Raw genomic sequence first — 21,705 nt, forward strand, 5'->3', positions numbered from 1 at the left:
TGATGGAATGGGCTGGGTGTAGTCCTTGGGTATTTTATATCGTTATCGGGATTGACATTGCTTCTTTAGCATTATTAGTGTAAATTCTTTAGTTTCATCCTAGTAAATCTATTTCTATTGCAACCCTCCTGTTTTCTTGTTTTTCCCCCATTCCCCTTCCCGGGTGGGGAGGGGTCATCAGGTGAGAGAGTAATTGTCTAAAGGACAAGAAATTGTGGTGGGTTTCTCAAATCATAACAAGAAGGGAGGGAGAAGGAGAAGGAGAAAAGGAGGAGAAGGGCCCCACCCCTTCAGGGAATGGTTTGGGTGGGAAGGGACCTTAAAGGCAACCCAGTGCCACCCCCTGCCCTGGGCAGGGACACCTCCCACCAGCCCAGCTTGCTCCAAGCCCCGGCCAACCTGGCCTTGAACCCCTCCAGGGATGGGGCAGCCACAGCTTCTCAGGGCAACCTGGGCCAGGGGCTCACCACCCTCACAGCCAAGAATTTCTGCCCGAGATCTCAGCTCAGTCTCCCATCTCCCCTCTTGCAGTGGAAACCCCTTCCCCCTCGTCCCATGGCTCCCCTCCCTCATCCAGAGTCCCTCCACAGCTTTCCTGGAGCCCCTTGAGGGACTGGAAGGGGCTCCAAGGTCTCCGTGGAGCTTTCTCTTCCCCAGGCTGAACTTTTCATGGACTCACAGAATTTCAGAGTTGGAAGGGACCTCTAGAGATCATCTATCCAACTCCCCTGCTAAAGCAGCATTGCCCACAGCACATTACTCACGACTGCATCCAGGCACGTCTTGAAAGTCTCCAGAGAAGGAGACTCCACAACCTCCCTGGGCAGCCTCTTCCAGTGCGCTCTCACCCTCACCGTGAAGAAGTTTTTCCTCATGTTTGATTGGAACTTCCTATGTTCCACCTTGTGCCCGTTACCCCTCGTCCTCTTACTGGCAACCACTGAAAAGAGCCTGGCTCCATCCTCCTTCAGCCCACCCTTCAGATACTTGTAAACATTAAGAAGGTCCCCCCTCAGCCTTCTCTTCTCCGGGCTAAAGAGTCCCAGCTCTCTCAGCCTTTCCTCATAAGGTAGATGCTCTAATCCCTCAATCATCTTTGTTGCCCGATGCTCGACTCTCTCCAGAACTTCCCCGTCTCTCTTGATCCGGGGAGCCCAGAGCTGGACACAGTACTCCAGTTGTGGCCTCACCAGTGCAGAGCAGAGGGGGAGAATGACCTGCCTTGACCTGCTGGCCACGCTCTTCCCTGTGCAGCCCAGAATTCTGCTGGCCTTCTTGGCGACAAGGGCACATGGCTTGCTCATGGATAATTTACTGTCTACCAAGACCCCCAGATCCTTTTCTTCAGAGCTGCTTTCCAGCAGGTCCACCCCTAACCCATACTGCTGCCTGACACTCTTCCTCCCCAGCTGCAGGACCCTGCCCTTGTCCTTGTTGAACCTCATTAGGTTCTTCTCTGCCCAGCTCCCCAGCCTGTCTGGCTCACGCTGGATGGCAGCACGGCCCTCTGGGGTCTCAGCCACCCCCCCCAGTTTGGTATCAGCAGCGACCTTGCTGAGCATACACTCTCTCCCCTTGTCCAGGCTGTTGATGAATACGTTAAACAATACTGGTCCAAGTATTGACCCCTGCGGGACACCACTGGTTAGAGGCCTCCAACTCGACCCTGCTCCATTAATGACGACCCTCTGAGTCCTGTCACGCAGCCAGCTCTCCATCCACCTCACTGTCCCCTCGTCTAGTCCACACTTCCTCAGTCTCCTAAGGACGATGTTATGACAGACAGTGTCAAAAGCCTTGCTCAAGTCAAGGTAGACGACATCACAGAACTGCAGAATGGTTCGGGTTGGAAGGGACCTTAAAGATCATCCAGTTCCAACCCCCCTGCCCTGGGCAGGGACACCTCCCACTAGACCAGGCCGCCCAAAGCCTCACCCAGCCTGGCCTCGAACACCTCCAGGGATGGGCCACTGACAACTTCCCTGGGCAACCTGTGCCAGTGCCTCACCACCCTCACAGTCAAGAATTTCTTCCTGAGAGCCAATCTAAATCTACCCTCCTTCAGTTTGAGACTTTATCCCCTTCTACGGTACGTGGAAGTTCTGATTGGGCAGGACCAGCTCAATTATTAGATTCCCAGGTGTTAACTAGCCAGGTGCCCTTTGCTAACTGTGTATCCCATTGTTTTAAGGTCCCACAGCGGCACGGGGCACAGGGTACGTTTCCAGCCATCCAGTGCTTGCTTCCACCACTGTGAGCACATGGTCCTTACCTTGGTGGGTTTGTGGCAGTGTGGTATCGTCAATCTGCCAGGCCTCCCCATATTGATATTTCAGCCATCGGCCTCCATACCACAGAGGCTTTCACCACCTGACTCGCTTGATTGCAGGGTGTGGAATAAATACTACATTGTCTAAAAATACAAAAGTACAGCATTGTTCACACAGGAAGGAAAAGTAGAAAATCAAGAGGCTTCTGAGGGAGAAAACAGCCGCAGCTGGCATGAAGAATACAACACCTGTGGTTCCCTGATAAGCTACATGAGGTACAGGACGGGATGCAGTTATTCCGCGGCTTTACCTTAGGATGTATAGCAGATACGGGAATGGGATGATACCAGGAAACAGATAAGCTGCCAATTAGCTGCCCGCTCGATGCTCAGAGCCAACATTTTGCCAAATTTTGATGAAACGCTGTCCTTTGTGTGAACTTTGCTCATTAGAATGTCATTATAATACCAAAACACACCTCCACCCCGAAGGCTACCCGCCTCCAAGGTGCGACCGCTCCTTCTTGAGCCTGCGCCCTGAGCTTCTCGTAAACTAGACCTTTAATTGTGAAGCGAGAAAAATTTACACCACTCATGGTAAAAGTATGTACGACTAAAGTCACTCAAACTCCACCTCGAAGATAACAAATAGTAGAAAAACAGCCCGAGAGAGGGGGGATACCCAGGGAAGACACCATCGCAAAGAATTCCATCACTGGCTTCTGGGAGCAGGCGACGGGCTGAGCCTCCCTTCCCCCCCATAGGGACACCTTTGGGTAAGACTTAGATTATACCGAGGGCTCCCTCGGGAAACTCAGAAATTTCTCTAGAGACTCTCTTTTCTACATGTATAGCCAGGCTGTATCGTTAGAACTTTGTCCCGCGTTTTGTAGATGTAACAATACTTTCATTTGCACGTGCTTTGCAGACAGTGTATTTATCACCGGCTGCCCTAAGAACCTATCTATCTGTTGCTTAAATAAACTGCACTTTTTGAAGTAGCTCGTCCTTTTGGTTTCTCACCGAACGCGACCAAAGACTCGAGAGTGGCCGTGCTAGTTCATGAGCACGACTAGACGGAAGGTGCAGTCCACTATTACTGTGCCCAAATCGTAACACTTTAATACCTATTAAACGCCATTGGGCTGATAGTGCTGAATTGGGCATCCCTCAGGATTTACACCCAGCCGCACCTGGCCTCCCACCTCGGTGAGGAGTGTTAGAACACAAGGGGGTTCCTTTTCTGCCAAAACCGCTTTGCCCCTTTTCACGCGACACCCCCGACCCGCCCCCTGGGCCCCAGCCTGGCGGCCTCTGCAAGGGTCCCGAGGGCTGGGCTGCCTCTGGGGGGTTGCGCTGGTCTGGGGGGGCTGGGCAGGGTTGAGCTGGACGCCAGCGGTCCCAGCTCATTTTGGGGAGGGCTGTGCTGCTTTGGGGGGGGTTGGAGAGAGCTGAGCCGGTTTCCAGTGATCCCAGCTCATCTGGGGGAGGACTGGCTCATGTTAAGCTGGCCGGCCACCAGCACCCCCGGGTCCTTTTCTGCGGGGCAGCTTTCCAGCCACTCTTCCCCAAGCCCCTGGCGTTGCTTGGGGTTGTTGTGACCAAAATGCAGGACCCGGCCCTTGGCCTTATTAAACCTCATCCAATTGGCCTTGGCCCATCCCTCCAGCCTGTCCAGGGCCCTCTGTAGAGCCTTCCTTCCCTCAAGCAGATCAACACTCCCAGCTAGTTTGGTGTCATCTGCAAACTCACTGAGGGTGCACTCAGTCCCCTCATCGAGATCATTGATAAAGGTTTTAAACAAAACTGGCCCCAAAACTGAGCCCTGAGGGACACCACTGGTGACCAGCCGCCAAGAAGATTTCACCCCATTCATCACAACACTCTGGGCACGACCATCCAGCCAGTTTTTAACCCAGAAAGAGTGCACTTGTCTATGCCGCGATTCGCCAGCTTCTCCAGGAGAACGCTCTGGGGGACAGTGTCAAAGGCCTTACCAAAGTCCAGAGAGACAACGTCGACAGCCTTCCCCGCATCCAGAAGGCGGCTCACATGGTCATGGGGATCTGACTGTGGGTGAGACAAGCCAATGAATCCATTTGTGTGATGTTAATTGCTATATAGCCCTGCCACTCTGTGTCATCATTATTAGAATTGCTAGATGCCATACCAATGGGACTCCAGTAAGAATCACCCAAAACAATGGCAGATGGACTTTGATGAACGTGAGTAAAGCGCAGCGGTGATGGGATCACACCTGACCTCAGCAACTGGCGCCCAGCAACTTCCTCAAGATTGACATCTTCAACCTGCGGAACCTGGGCAGGGTCCGCACCAGCTACACCAGCGGCGAGCTCTGGATACAGCATGCAGGAGTCCAGCACCACACACCATCTCCCCTGCCCTGAGAGACGGCTCTGACAGAGGGAGCCCAAAGCCATGGGTTAAATGAACTCAACCTCAACGGACATTGTCGAGGGATGGCCCAGAGACTAAGGGTCGGTCTCTTCTCTCAAGGAACAGGCGACAGGACAAGAGGAAACGGCCTCAAGTTGCACCAGGGGAGGTTTAGGATGGATATTAGGAAAAATGTTTTCACCAACAGGGTTGTCATTGGAAGAGGCTGCCCAGGGCAGTGGTGGAGTCACCGTCCCGGGAGGGATTTACAAGCCGGGCAGACGTGGTGCTGAGGGACATGGGTTAGCGGTGGTTTTTGTCAGTGTTGGGTTGATGGTTGCACTTGATGATCTGAAAGGTCCCTTCCAACCTCGACCGTTCTATGATAGCTGTATGTCTATAGATGTGTGTATATATCAAAGACAGGGAAAAGCGGTGGTAATTCATCGGAAAGTGTAAGATCTGGGCATGACGTTGAAGGTATAGAACAAAGGGTGGATAACACCCGGTTCTGCCAGCAATAGGGTCAGTTTTCCCAAGGAGCTGTCACGGGACAGAGGTACTTCCCGGGTCCGGTCGGTGAGCAGCGGTACATTCATGGTGTTTTGTACATTCCTCTAACAGCGTTATTGTTGTGGTTTTCCGCTTTCCTTCTCTGTTCTGTTAAACTGCCTTGATTTCAACCCACAAGTTTTGCCTTTTTCTTCCCATTCTACCCCTCTCCCGTGGCGGGGGGGAAGCGAGCGAGCGGCCGCCTGTTTCTTTGTTGGTGGCTGAAGTTAAACCAGGACATCACCCCACGTCTCAGTTTCCCTCTTTGTAAAATGGAAACAGCGCGCTGGGCTTCATTGCTAAGGTGTTTGAAGCTCTACAATGAGAGGTGCTGAAGAAAGAGGGGGCCTTATTTTTCCTAGAGATGCCCGTAAGGGTGGAAAAGGGCTCGCTGCTTCCTTTGGTTCTGGCGAGGAAAAACAAAGCAAGGGCAAGAAGAAATGATGCTGGAGATGTAGGAGGCCCGTTCCCAAGTCCAACATTTTAACGCGTGGAGCGCAACCTTGTCCCTTGCCTCTGTCTTGCTGTAAAGGTCTCTCTCGTTCAGAGGCACTGCTGTCGAGATTCAAATCCCTTCCTAGAGCCCTCCAAAGGATGCATTCATTGCGTGCAGATGGCACTGGGTGTTCTTCTCCCTTTCTCTGGCTTATGCCATTGGGTAGACGACAGCAAAATAATTAATCTCTGAGTCAATCAGGTATTTGAACCTCCTCTAACTAGTGTGCAAGAGCTGAGCAAGGCGTTCGACACGGTCTCCCACAGCATCCTCATAGGGAAGCTTAGGAGGTGTGGGTTAGATAAATGGACATAGATAAGGTGGACAGATAACTGGTTAAAAGACAGAGCTCAGAGGGTCGTGATTAGGGGCAAAGAGTCTAGTTGGAGGTCAGTGACGAGTGGTGTTCCCCAGGGGTCAGTACTGGGTCCAGTCCTCTTCAATATATTCATCAATGACCTGGACGAAGGGATAGAGTGCACCCTCAGCAAGTTTGCTGATGACACAAAGCTGGGGGGGCGGGTGGCTGACACACCAGAAGGCTGTGCCGCCATACAGAGAGACCCGGACAGGTTGGAGAGTTGGGCAGAGAGGAACCTTATGAAATTCAATAAGGGCAAGCGTAGGGTGCGGCACCTGGGGAGGAATAACCCCCTGCACCAGTCCAGGTTGGGGGCTGACCTGCTGGAGAGCAACTCTGTGGAAAGAGACCTGGGAGTCCTGGTGGGCAACAGGATGACCATGAGCCAGCAATGTGCCCTTGTGGCCAAGGAGGCCAATGGCATCTTGGGGGGCATCAAGAAGAGTGTGGCCAGCAGGTGGAGGGAGGTCATCCTCCCCCTCTGCTCGGCCCTGGGGAGGCCACAGCTGGAGCACTGGGTCCAGTTCTGGATTCCCCAGTTCCAGAAGGACAGGGAACTGCTGGAGAGGGGACAGCAAAGGGCTACCAGGGTGATGAGGGCACTGGAACACCTCTCTGATGAAGAAAGGCTGAGGGACTTGTGTCTCTTTGGTCTGTAAAAAAGACGACTGAGAGGGGATCTTATCAACGCTTAGAAATACTGAAAGCGGGGGTGTCAGGAGGATGGGGCCAGGCTCTTTTCAGTGGTGTCCAGCAACAGGACAAGAGGTAACGGGCACAAACTTGAGCATAGGAAGTTCCACCTAAACATGAGGAGGAACTTCTTTCCTGTGAGGGTGGCAGAGCCCTGGCACAGGCTGCCCAGAGAGGTGGTGGAGTCTCCGTCTCTGGAGACATTCCAAACCCACCTGGACGCGTTCCCGTGCAACCTGCTCCGGGTGACCCTGCTCTGGCAGGGGGTTGGACTGGAGGGTCTCCAGAGGTCCCTTCCAACCCTACCATTCTGTGATTCTGTGGGCCTCTTCACTAGGCTCTTATCAGGCTGTGTAAATCCCGACCTGTACGAATGAATGAGGGTCGTGTCTCTCAGATACACGGAGCACGCTCAGCCCATTAAATTTCATGACAACAAGAAGCCTCTGTGACTAATGAGGAACCCAGAGAAGCCAAATGCCTTGGCTTGGAGTAAAATGTTGAGGTGTGACTGTTTTCACTCCAAACTGACGGAAAACACCATCTCCTGCTGAAGAATCTCTGGGGAGAGCCAGGTTCCTTTTACCCCCAGAAGCGAGGCACCCCTGGGAGCTGCACACATCGGGGAGGATCCACTGAATTCAGCATCTGGCATGCAAAGCAGCATGACAGCATGGTGTACACCAGCCACAGTCGTGGTCTGGCCCAGTTCAACACAGCATCCCTAAAGAGTGAGATGTGCTTCCATCTTTTTGCAGTTTAGTGGGATTCAACCCCCCGGCCTCGACTTAAGCGTAGACGTAAGCGCCGGGGCTGGCAGGTGACTCAGAATCCCCAGCTTGAACTAGAGGAGACAGAGGGAAGCCCAGCCTAGGAAGGACTCGTGGAACTGCTGGGGCTTGTTGTTCAGCCTCTGCAGCATTCTGTACCTGGCTGAGGAGGTCGGAAAGCCCCGTTTCTGCGAGTGGTTCTCAGGCTCGTTACAATGCTAAAACGTAACCTAGGGAAGGTAGTTATGTTAGCATTTCCGTAAGCGCCCTTTCTCTGGCCCTGGGGACCTCACCTTTCTCTGGCTATTGGAGAGAGGAAGGGAATGGGAGTTTTGAAGCACAAAGTCTTACCTTTAGAGTAGCCAAACTGCATTTCCTTTCTGCCCGGTTTTGGAGCAGCCTCTCCACGGGGGTGACACTTAGAAAGGCCCACACTTCCAGAAAGAACAGCCTGTGGCATGACAAGGTGAGCTGTAGCAGCTCATCGTCCAGCAGCTCACGGTCATTGTTCCACTGAAGTGTTAATTCCTTGAAAAAAGAACAAATGTTGTTAGTGCTACTCAACAGAACTGGTGAGCGCAGTAACTAGAATTCAATAAACAAGTTTCCCAATACTACCAACAGAAGGGACTGGCAGCAGATCAATTTTGTCCCTTGACAGGAGCAGAGAATCAGTTTTGGGTAATGACAACAGTAGATGCTACAGTAATCCCAACTCTCCCGTGGAGATGGGGGGGCCCTTGTGCATTGCACCCCACCCTAAGAGATAGACAACTTCTGTTACCCTTAGAAGATGCTGCACCCTCAGCTCATGCCATGATCTTATTTGACATATTGGAAATTATCCCCAGTACGAGAGTAGATCCAAAGACAATTTCTAGAAACTTTGCAGATCCCGCCTGTTCATTGGAAGCTCTGCAGCGCAACAGAACCTCAAGAGCGCTGTCAGCAACCATCAGGCCGTGTGCTTCTCTCAGGCGTGCAAAGACCTGATGCTCCTTGACGCGGGTCAAGGCTGTCGCACACCTTTGGTGGCACATCCTGCGTGACACCAAAGGCCTGTGACATGGCCACCAGTTAATTTACATCCGCTCTAGACGTTTGTGTGTTGCCAAAAGGGAGCAGAACCACGAGTGCAGGCTGATGCAGGCTACAGCTCCGCAAGCAAACAGGGTGTACAGACTCTTCTCCTCATACGCAGATTTCCCTGCAAAAGGGTGGGGTTCAGAAACATCGGAAAGGATAAGAAAGTTGTCAGTTACTAGAACAAGCCTAAAGCTTTTTCACCAAACTGAGGTTTTCCTGCCTGAAAAGCTCTTTTTGCTCACAGCTGACATCCCAGCACCAGTATTTTGGGCGTTTTAGCTTTTTATGAGGGCAACCTGACATCAGCCTGACAGTGAAGACTGGCATAACGGGCATCGCAACTGGACAAGGACAACAACCTCAACCAGGCTAGAGTGGAACACCGCAGTGGCTCGCTTATGAAAATGACCCTCTGGCCATAACACTGAAGTGGTCAGGAATTCCTCCTGCTGAGCGCTGCTATGCAGAAGGCCTGGAGGATCACTTTGCTTAGCTTTGTGATACCGCGGTGAGATGTCACTCTGGGTTCCCGTACCTGCAGAACAGGCCAGGAGGCTGGGAGGAGGTTGGTGAGGGTGCGTCTCATTCTCCAGCCTGGGTCTCTGAAACTGTAGCTCCGCAGACTCTTATGCTGCTGACTGGCATCTCCGCTAGCAGGATCCTGGCTAGGTGATCGTGCTTCGTGACTCTTTCAAAGAAGAAGTTCACGCGCAGTTTTGGGGCTCTCTTGGCCAAGTTGGCCCACGACGTTCCCCTGACCACTTGCCCATGAGGGTCATGGGTATGACATTGGATATTCAAGGTGCACAGGGAATGAGCGCTGTGCTCCCGCAGGGTGTTCATCAGCTCGTCAGAGATGCAGTTGTAATTGAAAGTCAGGATGACCAGGCTGTGGAACTTGGCCATAGTTTGGTGGAACAAGGCGCTGCTGAAGACAGGACGGTGGAGGCTGAAGAAATTGTCGACACCGATTTCAGACAGAGAGCTTTCATTTGTCAAGCAGCTGAGAGAATGCAGAAGCTCACAGCCTTCTTCCAAGGTTACTCTGGCTCCTTTCAAGTTGAGAGAATCAAGCCGTTTGCTCATTCTTTTCAGGAAGGTAGAGAAGTTCTTGAGAAACTGAGCCCTCATCACATTTTCCCGAATCAAGGGGTCTAATCCCAGGTACCCGATGCTCAGGGACAGTAGGCAACTGTTACACTCGCCCAGGCATGAAAGAAGATCTCTCATAGTCCCGTGACATTTTGGGGTAAAGCCAGTATTGCAAGGATTCCATAACTTGATCTCAAGTCGCTCCAGCTACTTGCCAAATTTCCTGAGGTACCACAGTACACTCTGCAACTCCAATGTGTCCTCCCTTCAGGGCTGGCCGTAGAAGGTGCTGGTTCTGCTTTTCCAGAGGGATCCCAAGTGCAGGGCCCAATTCCATTTTTTTGCTGACCAAGGCAGCGTTAGATCTGTCCCTGTCGTCTGACCACTGGAAGACACGTCTCAGACATCAGGTAGGTGAGCCCAGGGGCTCTGCTCAGCTTCGCTGTCGTCTTTCGCTGAGAAGACAGTTTTTCACTTCTCCTCTGGGTGTTGAGCAAACCTAGATGAAGAAAGGTGTGGGTAGATTTCTTGCCATTCCCAACAGCATAGGCTTCCAAGCAAACGCATGAAAGTTTGCTTCTTGAATGGCCTGGGGGGCACAGGGGGTTGGGAGGGGACAGAGCCAGGACAGCTGACCCCGACTGAGCAAAGGGACATTCCGTGCCATTTGACGTCACGCTCAGTATATAAAGCCGGGGAAAGAAGAAGGAAGGGCTGATGTTCAGAGTGATGGCGTTTGTCTTCCCAAGTCCCCCTCACGCTGCCGGAGCCCGGCTTTCCTGGAGACGGCTGAACCCCTGCCTGCAATGGGAAGCAGCCAACGGGTTCCTTGTTTGGCTTTGCTTGTGCGCGCGACTTTTGCTTTGCTTATTAAACTGCCTTTCTCTCACGCCACGACTTTCCTCCCTTTCCCACTTCTCATTGTAAGAAAGGCAGGTGTTGCTTTTGCAGAGGAGAAAAGCCGTTTCCATCAGAGGTGACACGATAAGGGAATGACTGAGACAAAGGGGCTCCAGCAAAGGCTTGTAGAACATCTCTTATCACACAGACAAAAGGACAAACTGATTCCTACTGCATTAGCGTCTGGAAGGGTAGTCATACATTTAACCAGGGCTAATGACATTGAGCAATTTTTTTACCAAAAAGGAAAGAAATCAACCAGTCAGATAATCCCTTTAGGTGTAGCATAAAGAGAAGCAAACAGCGGCAGGACATGCGGGAAGAATTTTAGGCGCCTCGCACAGACCGTGAACCCTGGAGTACCCAACCAACGGGAAAGAGGGGAGGGAAAAATTGGGCCGGGATTAGGAAATAAAAAGGTGTGGTGTTTCAAGAACGGAAAGTGTGCCTACTTGCTAGGTCACCCGCTCTTGCAAGAGCGTGAACAAAAATGTGCTTCCCAGAGGATTCTGCCTGAGCCTATTTCATTCGGACTGGAACTTATTTCTCCCACCATTCTGTGTGTCCAGAGAAGGGCAAGGGAGCTGGTGAGGGCTCTGGAGCACAGGCCACGGCGCCGGGCCCTCAGCCGCCCCACAGCCGGGCGCAGCCCCGCCGCAGGCCCCGGCCCCGGCACCGGCCCCGGCCCACAGCGGCGGCCGATGGCGGCGCTCGGGGGTTCCCTCACAGGACGCGGCGGTGTTCCCCCCCCTCCGATTATTAACCGCTCCTCATTTTTCAGACAGGCAGAGATGATCTGTTACCGAGAATCCCAAGGGAGATCAAGAGAGACTTCTGGGCCTTGGGATGACTAGGAAGGGGCTCAGGAGCGCAAGTCGTGCTCTCCTCTGTCGTTGCAGGCACAGGGAAGGATGAGGAAAGCAACAGGAAGAGCCCGCAGATCAATACCTGGCTGCGAGCCTGGTGTCAGCGGCAGGACTTTGGGGTTTTTGATCACAGCATGGTTTGACAGGACAGCAGGCCTGTTGGAGACAGATGGGATACACCTGCCTCAAAAGGGGAAAAGGATCCTTGCACAGGAGTTGGCAGGGCTCCTCAAAGGGGCTTTCAAGTAGATTTGAAGGGGGAAAGGGATGAATCCGGCAGCAGAGACACAAGGGTCGTTGATGGGTTAGAAGCTACGGCTGCGCCTGGGAATGGTCAGGTAGGAGTGAAGCCTTCTTCCAGCAAAAAGGTGTCAGGATCAGCAGGCCAGCTGAAGTGCTTCCACACTCATGCCTGCAGCATGGGCAAGAAAGAGGAGGAGCTGGAAGCCATTGTGCAGCAGGACAGCTATGACGTAGTCGCTGTACGGAAACATGGTGGGCTGACTCGCACGACTGGAGTGCTGCATTAGATGGCTACAAACCCTTCAGAAGGGACAGGCAAGGAAGGAGAGGAGGTGGGGTGGCCCTGTATGTTGGGGAGTGTTGTGAACATTGAGACCTTAATGATGGTAAAGACTGGGGTTGAGTGTTTCTGGGTAAGAATGAGGGGGAGGGCCAAGAAGGCTGATATGACGGTCTGTTATAGACTGCCCAACCAGGACGGAGAGGCAGGTGAAATATTCTGTAAGCAGGTGGGAGAAATCTCACGATCACTGGCCCTTGCCCTGGTGGGAGACTTCAACCTACCAGATATCAGCTGGGAACACCATAGAGCTGAGAGGGAAGAGTCTTGGAGGTTTCTGGGGTGTGTGGGGATAAATTCCTGACACAGCTGGTGAGGGAACGCACTAGGGAAGGAGCCCTGCTGGACCTGCTGTGTGTGAACAGAGAAGGACTTGTGGGGGATGTGATGTTGGAGGCCGTCTTGGGCACAGTGACCATGGAATGACAGAGTTTTTGATTCTTAGAGAAGCAAGGAAGGGCGTCAGCAGAACTGCCACCATGGACTTCTGAAGGGCGGACTTTGGTCTTTTCAGGAGCCTGCTGGAGAGAGTCTTCCTCTAGGTTTGGCTCAACACCAGAAGAGAAGTGAAAAACTGTCTTCTCAATGGAAGACGACAGCGAAGCTGAGCAGAATCGCTGGGCTCACCTACCTGATGTCTGTCTGAGACGTGTCTTCCATTGGTCAGACGACAGGGACAGATCTAACGCTGCCTTGGTCTGTAAAAATGGAATGGGGCCCTGCACTCGGGATCCCTCCCTCCTTCATGAAAGATGAAACTAGAATTTGGACTACTGGGGGAAGCCCCGTCTTACCAAGAAAATACTCAATGGCTTTGGCTAGGCGGTTTTGTGATAAAACACATGGAGGGATGACAATTTTTAATCCGATTGAGAAAAGGTGGACAGCCCCCGGAAGACATATGGCAGTAAAGGGGATTGTGAGTTCTTGGCCCACATGTTGGAAGTTTTCCGGTGCAAAACCCAAGCAGGAGGCTGGAGGGCAACCGTGGTCATACTTCCCATTCCAAAGGCTGCAGATGGATTATGCTGACGTGCCTCCTGTGGGAGGCGTTAAGCACCCGCTGGTAATCATGGCTCAACCCTCAGGAGGAGTAGAAGCTTTTCCTACCAGGAAAGCTGATCCCCCAGGAATGGTCAAAGCACTTTTGTGGGAAATCATTCCCAGATACTGACTGAAATGAAACCAGAGGATCAGACAGGGTTCTCATTTTTCAGCAGGAATACTAAATAATATCTATAAAAGTTCAGCCGGGAGAAGACAAGGCTCCGCGGAGACCTTCCAGCCCCTTCCAGTCCCTCAGGGGGCTCCAGGAAAGCTGGGGAGGGACTCTGGATGAGGGAGGGGAGCCATGGGACGAGGGGGAAGGGGTTTCCACTGCAAGAGGGGAGATGGAGCTGAGATCTCGGGCAGAAATTCTTGGCTGTGAGGGCGGTGAGCCCCTGGCCCAGGTTGCCCAGAGAAGCTGTGGCTGCCCCATCCCTGGAGGGGTTCAAGGCCAGGTTGGCCGGGGCTTGGAGCAAGCTGAGCTGGTGGGAGGTGTCCCTGCCCAGGGCAGGGGGTGGCACTGGGTGGCCTTTAAGGTCCCTTCCCACCCAAACCATTCCCTGAAGGGGTGGGGCCCTTCTCCTTCTCCTTTTCTCCTTCTTGTTATGGTTTGAGAAACCCACCACAATTTCTTATCCTTTAGACAACTACTCTCTCGCCCGATGACCCCTCCTTACCGGGGAAGAGGAATTGGGGAAAAACAAGGAAACATGAGGGTTGCAATAGAAATAAATTTACTAGGATAAAACTAAAGAATTTACACTAATAATGCTAAAGAAGCAGTGTCGATCCCGATATCAATATAAAATACCCAAGGACTACACCCAGCCCCTTCCATCAGCAGGAAGCCGTGCACTCCCAGCAGGGGACAGCCAATGGGGGACACCGTGAGCGCTGTGGCTTTGCGAGGAAGGGAAGGGCTCAGGGTTCCGGCACCGCAGCAAGGAGTTCTCTGCACCGCCGCCATCAAGGGAGAGTTGAACTACACAGCAAACTTTATAATTTGTACTGAATGTGATGTTCGTTCTATGAAATAGTCCTGTTGTCAGCCTGGGGCAAGTGCCCTCCTTGTCTTGCTCTTCCTCATCCCCTGCTGCATGTCACCAAGGGGGGCTCTGACTGCCTGTGATGTCACAAAGCGGGGCTCTGACTGCCCCATGATGTCACAAAGGGGGATGTGCCCCCCTGCCACACTATAAAAGGGGGACGCGGTCCCCACTGGAGCCGTCAGCGGATGCTGGGCACCGCAGTCTGGCATTGTCTGGGCAGACTGCAGCCTCGGCCTCTGACACCCCAGCAGTCTTGCGGGTCCCGTCACTGGGGACCCAGGAGGACACTGGGGAGCCGCATCGCGGTTCTGTGCTGGTGACTCGGAGCACCGCAGCCACACCGGAGTCGGTGCCATGGGGCGCTCTGACGCCGTGTCTCCCCTGGGCCCTCTCCTCCTGATCGTGATGGGGCTCAGCGTATTCTCATCTGTGCTGCAGAGCAAGCGGCTTCAGGTAGGTGACTGTTGCACCACACTGTGCTGCGGCGTGGGGTGGCGAGGGATGGCGTGGGGTGGTGTGGGGTGCCATGGGGGGCTATGTTGTGGGACTGGGAAGTGCTCCCGTCTCACCCAGCTCCTGGGGACCTTGCAGAAGTGGTGGAAGAAGAAGAGTAAGAAGAAGCGTCAGACAAGCAAGACAGGAGCCCGGCCAGAGAAGCAGAGCGGTGAGTGGCCCCAGCACCGAGCACCCTGCAAACGGCCGACACCCCACGGCAGCCCTGAGCCGGGGCTGTGCCGGGGGCTGCCGGCCGCTCACTCTGTCTCCTCCCACTGCAGCTTCTCGGGCAGTGTATGGAGAAGTGGAGAAAACTTCGAAACAGGAGAAGCGGTGAGTGTGGGGGAGACCCCAGATGCTGCCCCAGACCCTCACCCCGTGCCCTGCCCCTGCCTGCGCTGGGCAGCCCTGACCGCCAGCCAAGGGGGGTGCTGCCCGCGGGTCCCGCTGGGCTCCGGGGTGCAGCGGGGTCTCTTTCTCCTCCTCTGCAGGGCGAGTGCGGAGGCCTTGAAGAGGAAGCATCGCTCCCCACGGGCCCCGCTGGCCACCATGGACTCTGTGACTCACAGAGGCTCCTCTTCCCTCAACTCCCTCTACTCCTTCCCGGAGCCCCGGCCTGGTGCGATGGCGGAGCTGGCAGCACTCGACCGCTCAGGACCCTGCCATCCCCCCAGGGCTGTCAACAGGAGGGTGGAGGAGCCAGGGCCAGCCCTCTGCCAGGAGCCCCCACAGGAACTGCCTACAAGGACCAAGCAAGAGCCGGTCCCCAGGGAAAGCAGGGACAGGGCGCAGAGCCCTGTGCACACGCAGCCTTCACCCTGCAGCCCCCCAGCCATGGCCTCGGACCAAGGGGAGCTGGTCATGGAGCTCCTCCGCTGTTTCGAGTGCACCCAGGAGATGGCCAGGCAGTGCTGTGAGATGCTGAAGGTGCTGCAGGCCCGTTGGCAAGGGGCAGCGGGGGCCTGTGATCGGAACCTCCCCGGGGAGCCCTTCCATCCCCTGGGCAGGATGGAGGCGCAGCAGCAGCTGGGGGCCACAGTGAAGCCCCGGCACCTGGGAGCAAAGTGGCCGTGGGTGGATGCAAACACGGATAAGGCTGAGGATGGGGACATGGACAAGGAGGAGGACACAGGACCAGAGAGAAGTGTGAAGGAGAAGGAAAGGAGCAGCCCTGTGGAGCTCGGCAGGGGGAGCCTGGCGGAAGTGAAGAGAAACAGCAAGACGGGGCCGGGCGAGAACAACTCCATGGGGCCAAGCACCAGCAGCCCCGCAGGCTCAGGCAGGAGCACCCCCATGGATGCAGAAGGGAGGAGGGACAGGGCGCAGAGCCCCATGAATGTGCTTCCGCCGCCCAGCAGCCCCCCAGCCAAGGCCACGGACGACAAGTTGCTCTACTTGGAGCTCTTGGACACTGTCAAGACCTTGGAGGAGGAGAGGCAGCAGCGCGACGAGGTCGTGGACAGGGAGTGTGACCAGGCGTCCCCAGGGCTGTGCCCGCTAGGACGGTGCCTGTGTCAGTGCTGCACCCGGCTCTGGCACCGCCTGAAGGACTGCTGGAGACGCTGCTGCCGGCCGCGCCGCGTCTGCTTCAGCAATTTCCCGCAATGGGTGGGAAGGGTGGGGCCGGGAACCCCCTAGAATTCCCCTCTTCTGAACCAATAAAAAAGTCAATATTTTCTCTATCCCTGTGACTGTCAGCAGATCAGTTTTGTCCCTTGACAGGAGCAGAGAATCAGTTTTGTGTAAGGACAACAGTATATGCTACAGTAATCCCAACTCTCCCATGGAGATTATAGAATCATAGAATCTTCATGGTTGGAAACGACATTTGAGATCATGGAGTCCAATCATTGTGGAGCAGGACACCTATGACGTAGTTGCCGTCACGGAAACTTGGTGGGCTGACTCGCACTCCCTGCGGGAGCACAGCGCTCGTTCCCTGTGCACCTTGAATATCCAATGTCATATCCATGACCCTCATGGGCAAGTGGTCAGGGGAATGTCATGGGCCAACTTGGCCAAGGGAGCCCCAAAACTGTGCGTGAGCTTCTTCTTTGAAAGAGTCACGAAGCACGATCACCTAGCCAGGATCCTGCTAGCGGAGATGCCAGTCAGCAGCATAAGAGTCTGCGGAGCTACAGTTTCAGAGACCCAGGCTGGAGAATGAGACGCACCCTCACCAACCTCCTCCCAGCCTCCTGGCGTGTTCTGCAGGTACGGGAACCCAGAGTGACATCTCACCGCGGTATCACAAAGCTAAGCAAAGTGATCCTCCAGGCCTTCTGCATAGCAGCGCTCAGCAGGAGGAATTCCTGACCACTTCAGTGTTATGGCCAGAGGGTCATTTTCATAAGCGAGCCACTGCGGTGTTCCACTCTAGCCTGGTTGAGGTCGTTGTCCTTGTCCAGTTGCGATGCCCGTTATGCCAGTCTTCACTGTCAGGCTGATGTCAGGTTGCCCTCATAAAAAGCTAAAACGCCCAAAATACTGGTGCTGGGATGTCAGCTGTGAGCAAAAAGAGCTTTTCAGGCAGGAAAACCTCAGTTTGGTGAAACCGCTTTAGGCTTCTTCTAGTTAGACGTGTTCACGTTTAGTAACTGGTAACTTGCTTATCCTTTCCGATGTTTCTGAACCCCACCCTTTTGCAGGGAAATCTGCGTATGAGGAGAAGAGTCTGTACACCCTGTTTGCTTGCAGAGCTGTAGCCTGCATCAGCCTGCCCTCGTGGTTCTGCTCCCTTTTGGCAACACACAAACGTCTAGAGCGGATGTAAATTAACTGGTGGCCATGTCACAGGCCTTTGGTGTCACGCAGGATGTGCCACCAAAGGTGTGCGACAGCCTTGACCCACGTCAATGAGCATCAGGTCTTTGCACGCCTGAGGGAAGCACACGGCCTGATGGTTGCTGACAGTGCTCTTGAGGTTCTGTTGCGCTGCAGAGCTTCCAATGAACAGGCGGGATCTGCAAAGCTTTCTAGAAATTGTCTTTGGATCTACTCTCGTACCGGGGATAATTTCCAATATGTCAAATAAGATCATGGCATGAGCTGAGGGTGCAGCATCTTCTAAGGGTAACAGAAGTTGTCTATCTCTTAGGGTGGGGTGCAATGCACAAGGGCCCCCCCATCTCCACGGGAGAGTTGGGATTACTGTAGCATCTACTGTTGTCATTACCCAAAACTGATTCTCTGCTCCTGTCAAGGGACAAAATTGATCTGCTGCCAGTCCCTTCTGTTGGTAGTATTGGGAAACTTGTTTATTGAATTCTAGTTACTGCGCTCACCAGTTCTGTTGAGCAGCACTAACAACTTTTGTTCTTTTTGGAAGGAATTAACACTTCAGTGGAACAATGACCGTGAGCTGCTGGACGATGAGCTGCTACAGCTCACCTTGTCATGCCACAGGCTGTTCTTTCTGGAAGTGTGGGCCTTTCTAAGTGTCACCCCTGTGGAGAGGCTGCTCCAAAACCGGGCAGAAAGGAAATGCAGTTTGGCTACTCTAAAGGTAAGACTTCATGGAATCACGGAATCACGGAATCTTCAGAGTTGGAAGGGACCTCTAGAGATCATCTAGTCCAACTCCCCTGCTAGAGCAGGATTGCCTAAAGCACATCCCTCAGGGCTGCATCCAGGCGGGTCTTGAAAATCTCCAGAGAAGGGGACTCCACACCCTCCCTGGGCAGCCTGTTCCAGTGCTCTCTCACCCTCACCGTAAAGAAGTTTTTCCGTGTATTTGAACGGAACTTCCTATGTTCTAGCTTGTGCCCATTGCCCCTTGTCCTGTCACTGGGAACCATTGAAAAGAGCCTGGCTCCGTCCTCCTTAAACCCACCCTTTAGGTACTTGTAAACATTAATCAGGTCCCCCCTCAACCTTCTCTTCTCCAGGCTAAAGAGTGCCAGCTCTTTCAGCCTTCCCTCATAAGGGAGGTGCTCCAGTCCCATAATCATCTTGGTTGCCCTACGTTCATCAAAGTCCATCTGCCATTGTTTTGGGTGATTCTTACTCGAGTCCCATTGGTATGGCATCTAGCAATTCTAATAATGATGACACAGAGTGGCAGGGCTATATAGCAATTAACATCACACAAATGGATTCATTGGCTTGTCTCACCCACAGTCAGATCACCATGACCATGTGAGCCGCCTTCTGGATGCGGGGAAGGCTCTGGACGTTGTCTCTCTGGACTTTGGTAAGGCCTTTGACACCGTCCCCCAGAGCGTTCTCCTGGAGAAGCTGGCGAATCGCGGCATAGACAAGTGTACTCTTTGCTGGGTAAAAAACTGGCTGGATGGCCGTGCCCAGAGAGTTGTGATGAATGGGGTGAAATCCTCTTGGCGGCCGGTCACCAGTGGTGTCCCTCAGGGCTCAGTTTTGGGGCCAGTTTTGTTTAAAATCTTTATCAATGATCTGGATGAGGGGATTGAGTGCACCCTCAGTAAGACTGCAGATGACACCAAACTAGCTGGGAGTGTTGATCTGCTTGAGGGAAGGAAGGCTCTACAGAGGGCCCTGGACAGGCTGGAGGGATGGGCCAAGGCCAATTGGATGAGGTTTAATAAGGCCAAGGGCCGGGTCCTGCATTTTGGTCACAACAACCCCAAGCAACGCCAGGGGCTTGGGGAAGAGTGGCTGGAAAGCTGCCCCGCAGAAAAGGACCTGGGGGTGCTGGTGGCCGGCCAGCTTAACATGAGCCAGTCCTCCCCCAGATGAGCTGGGATCACTGGAAACCGGCTCAGCTCTCTCCAACCCCCCTCAAAGCAGCACAGCCCTCCCCAAAATGAGCTGGGACTGCTGGCGTCCAGCTCAACCCTGCCCAGCCCCCCCAGACCAGCGCAACCCCCCAGAGGCAGCCCAGCCCTCGGGACCCTTGCAGAGGCCGCCAGGCTGGGGCCCAGGGGGCGGGTCGGGGGTGTCGCGTGAAAAGGGGCAAAGCGGTTTTGGCAGAAAAGGAACCCCCTTGTGTTCTAACACTCCTCACCGAGGTGGGAGGCCAGGTGCGGCTGGGTGTAAATCCTGAGGGATGCCCAATTCAGCACTATCAGCCCAATGGCGTTTAATAGGTAGTAAAGTGTTACGATTTGGGCACAGTAATAGTGGACTGCACCTTCAGTCCAGTCGTGCTCATGAACTAGCACGGCCACTCTCGAGTCTTTGGTCGCGTTCGGTGAGAAACCAAAAGGACGAGCTACTTCAAAAAGTGCAGTTTATTTAAGCAACAGATAGATAGGTTCTTAGGGCAGCCGGTGATAAATACACTGTCTGCAAAGCACGTGCAAATGAAAGTATTGTTACATCTACAAAACGCGGGACAAAGTTCTAACGATACAGCCTGGCTATACATGTAGAAAAGAGAGTCTCTAGAGAAATTTCTGAGTTTCCCGAGGGAGCCCTCGGTATAATCTAGGTCTTACCCAAAGGTGTCCCTATGGGGGGGAAGAGAGGCTCAGCCCGTCGCCTGCTCCCAGAAGCCAGTGATGGAATTCTTTGCGATGGTGTCTTCCCTGGGTATCCCCCCTCTCTCGGGCTATTTTTCTACTATTTGTTATCTTCGAGGTGGAGTTTGAGTGACTTTAGTCGTACATACTTTTACCATGAGTGGTGTAAACTTTTCTCGCTTCACAATTAAAGGTCTAGTTTACGAGAAGCTCAGGGCGCAGGCTCAAGAAGGAGCGGTCGCACCTTGGAGGCGGGTAGCCTTCGGGGTGGAGGTGTGTTTTGGTATTATAATGACATTCTAACGAGCAAAGTTCGCACAAAGGACAGCATTTCATCAAAATTTGGCAAAATGTTGGCTCCGAGTATGGAGCGGGCAGCTAATTGGCAGCTTATCTGTTTCCTGGTATCATCCCATTCCCGTATCCGCTATACATCCTAAGGTAAAGCCGCGGAATAATTGCATCCCGTCCCGTACCTCATGTAGCTTATCAGGGAACCACAGGTGTTGTATTCTTCATGCCAGCTGCGGCTGTTTTCTCCCTCAGAAGCCTCTTGATTTTCTACTTTTCCTTCCTGTGTGAACAATGCTGTACTTTTGTGTTTTTAGCCAATGTAGTATTTATTCTACAGGGGGGCAGCGAGGTCTGTCCCCGTCCCCGTCCCCCCCCCCACCCTCTGCCCTCGGCAGGAGGAGAGGAACCAGGTCCTCACCTCCTACCTGTGGGTCCGTCAGGCCTGGCTGGATGCCCACCTCGCCTGGGACAAGGACGCTTACGGCGGCATCGACAGCATCCGCATCCCCAGCAGCTACGTCTGGCGGCCGGCCATCATCATCCTCTACAACGAGTGGGTGCTGCTCGCCCTCCCCCACCCCCCGGCTGCTCCCGGAGCTGGGGGGGCTGAGGCTGGGGCTGGGGGTGTTGCCAACGGGGAGCAGGGGGGGTCCTGGTGTGGGGGATGTGGGGAGACGGTCACCTCGACTGGGTGAGAAGGCGGCGGCAGGAGGTGCTGGCATCAGTCTGGTGTGCCACCCACCTGGCAGCTGGGATGTGCCACCCCGGGGGTGACCAGGGGCAGCGAGCCCCCTCTTCCTGGGGGTGACGTGGGGAGGGGACACGGGGTTGGGGACCAGTGCTCGGCCCTGGCCCCGCAGACCCTTGCCCCACGTGGGGCTCGGGGCCATCCTGCCCCACAGCGATCCCTCCCCCAGCGCCGACGACGGCTTTGGCGGCTCGGTGGAGACCAACGTGGTGCTGCGCTCCGACGGGCACATCACGTGGGACTCGCCCGCCATCACCAAGAGCTCCTGCAAGGTGGATGTCTCCTACTTGCCCTTCGACGGGCAGCGGTGCCGCCTCACCTTCGGCTCCTGGACCTACAACGGGAACCAGATCGACCTCCACAACCGGCTGCACACCGGGGACCCGATGGATTCCATGCCAGGGGGGGTTTCGATGCGGGGAGGTGGGCAGTGGTCTCTCCCCACCCTGCCGCGGCGTCACCACCCATTACCCACGCAGGGAAGTACTACATCGCCACCATGACCATGATCACGGCCTCCACCGCGCTGACCATCTTCATCATGAACGTCCACCACTGCGGCCCGGGGC

At 54.2% G+C, this 21,705-nt stretch overlaps 1 pseudogene; it reads right to left on the bottom strand.

Moving 5' to 3' along the window:
- Positions 1-5,864: 5,864 nt before the first annotated feature.
- The window catches only part of LOC134514277 (F-box only protein 39-like), a 46,801-nt pseudogene continuing 30,960 nt past the window's right edge, over positions 5,865-21,705 (bottom strand).

Source organism: Chroicocephalus ridibundus, chromosome 1 (genome assembly GCF_963924245.1).
Source record: "Chroicocephalus ridibundus chromosome 1, bChrRid1.1, whole genome shotgun sequence".
NCBI lineage: Eukaryota > Metazoa > Chordata > Aves > Charadriiformes > Laridae > Chroicocephalus > Chroicocephalus ridibundus.